This window comes from Schistocerca americana, unplaced genomic scaffold, assembly GCF_021461395.2.
Source record: "Schistocerca americana isolate TAMUIC-IGC-003095 unplaced genomic scaffold, iqSchAmer2.1 HiC_scaffold_513, whole genome shotgun sequence".
In the NCBI taxonomy this organism is placed as follows: Eukaryota; Metazoa; Arthropoda; class Insecta; order Orthoptera; family Acrididae; genus Schistocerca; species Schistocerca americana.
Genome location: NW_025726251.1, coordinates 30,001 through 32,500, shown reverse-complemented (window position 1 = coordinate 32,500; position 2,500 = coordinate 30,001).

Genomic DNA, 2,500 nt, shown 5'->3' with positions numbered 1-2,500 from the left:
CCGCAGAGGCGACCGAGCAGCAGACGGCGTCGCGGCGCCGAGCGCCGGGCGGCGGCGCATCCTCAGCGCACACAGTCCTCAATCGGACCAGCACACTGCAGATGTCCACCGCGCTTCGCACCGGGCCCGCGAGGACCTACTTTGGCCGCACGGCGCCGCGTGCAGGGTGCGCCGGCGCGCAGCTGCGCCGCCTGCCGCCTCCGTCGGCCGGCGCGCCTGCCACTGGCCGCCCCCACCAGCCGGCTGTAGCGCGTGCGCCCACGCACCGCGCGGCCAGCACGCCGGGAGGCCCCCCCTCACCGGCCGGGGACGGTCCCACCCAGCCACCGCCGCGTATCGCTTCACACCCAGATGCCATTCACGTTCGTGGGCATGGTGGGTATCGCTGGAACAACCGGTTGGTAGCTCAACCGATCGTCGCCATCACTGATTCACCTCTAGCGAGAACAACCGCACCACAACGGTTTACCAGTTGTTCATTTGCATAACGTCACCAGCAAACGTAGGCGTCCATCGCCATTTGCAAATTCAACGATTGTTGCATGCCTGTGTCAGGTGTCACGACACACTATGTCTGCCCACATACACGCAACAACATGTGCACGCTTCGCGAACACGTGGAAGGTGGCCCCCGTACGTATGCGATGTCCATTGCGCGAACGACTGTCAACCGGCCTCTGTCGCATGTCGCAGATGTGGAACGCAGTGCACCATGCTATCACGGTGTGTGAGAAGAGACGACTACGTCTGACAACACGCGCCACTACATCAACAGACGGCTCATGCTGATCGCCATCCAGGGCATACCACACTGCAATCCAGCTCTTATAGGGAGACGACACGTAGCTGAGTGCACAACATTTGGACCGCATGGTTCGCCGTTGTTGGCGCAGTCGTTGTACGGTCACATGTACCACGATGTATCATTCAGTACATGAGGACCAATGTGCAGTACAGTGTGTGATTTGGACGTACAACATCAGCGGACAGTTGACACAGGCCGTACCACAGCGTAGGCTAAGTGCTTCGCACATGCGAATGCCAATGAACAACTGCAAATGCCAATGAACAACTGCAAAGGGCATTGAGCATGTACGTCCTGCTGCCATCCACATTACAGTGTATAGCTGCAAGGTGTTTAACATGAAGCGATACACTGGGGACCGGGCAGTGCGAGTAGCAAACTATATTGCGGGGGTTGCAGTTAGGCAACACTACACTAATTTAACGCGTCGTATGACAATTACAGAGCAGGTTAAGGCCCAACGTGTGTTGGGTTAAGGCCCAACGTGTGTTGGGTTAAGGCCCAACGTGTGTTGGGTTAAGGCCCAACGTGTGTTGGGTTAAGGCCCAACGTGTGTTGGGTTAAGGCCCAACGTGTGTTGGGTTAAGGCCCAACGTGTGTTGGGTTAAGGCCCAACGTGTGTTGGGTTAAGGCCCAACGTGTGTTGGGTTAAGGCCCAACGTGTGTTGGGTTAAGGCCCAACGTGTGTTGGGTTAAGGCCCAACGTGTGTTGGGTTAAGGCCCAACGTGTGTTGGGTTAAGGCCCAACGTGTGTTGGGTTAAGGCCCAACGTGTGTTGGGTTAAGGCCCAACGTGTGTTGGGTTACGTTAAGGGGCAATGTGGGTTACGTTAAGGGGCAATGTGGGTTACGTTAAGGGGCAATGTGGGTTACGTTACGGCGCAATATAGGTTACGTTACGGCGCAATATAGGTTACGTTAAGGCGCAATATCGGTTACGTTAAGGCGCAATACAGGTTACGTTAAGGCGCAATACAGGTTACGTTAAGGCGCAATACAGGTTACGTTAAGGCGCAATACAGGTTACGTTAAGGCGCAATACAGGTTACGTTAAGGCGCAATACAGGTTACGTTAAGGCGCAATACAGGTTACGTTAAGGCGCAATGCAGGTTACGTTAAGGCGCAATGCAGGTTACGTTAAGGCGCAATACAGGTTACGTTAAGGCGCAATACAGGTTACGTTAAGGCGCAATACAGGTTACGTTAAGGCGCAATACAGGTTACGTTAAGGCGCAATACAGGTTAGGTTAAGGCGCAATACAGGTTAGGTTAAGGCGCAATACAGGTTAGGTTAAGGTACGACATAGGTTAGGTTAAGGTACGACATAGGTTAGGTTAAGGTACGACATAGGTTAGGTTAAGGTACGACATAGGTTAGGTTAAGGTACGACATAGGTTAGGTTAAGGTACGACATAGGTTAGGTTAAGGTACGACATAGGTTAGGTTAAGGTACGACATAGGTTAGGTTAAGGTACGACATAGGTTAGGTTAAGGTACGACATAGGTTAGGTTAAGGTACGACATAGGTTAGGTTAAGGTACGACATAGGTTAGGTTAAGGTACGACATAGGTTAGGTTAAGGTACGACATAGGTTAGGTTAAGGTACGACATAGGTTAGGTTAAGGTACGACATAGGTTAGGTTAAGGTACGACATAGGTTAGGTTAAGGTACGACATAGGTTAGGTTAAGGTA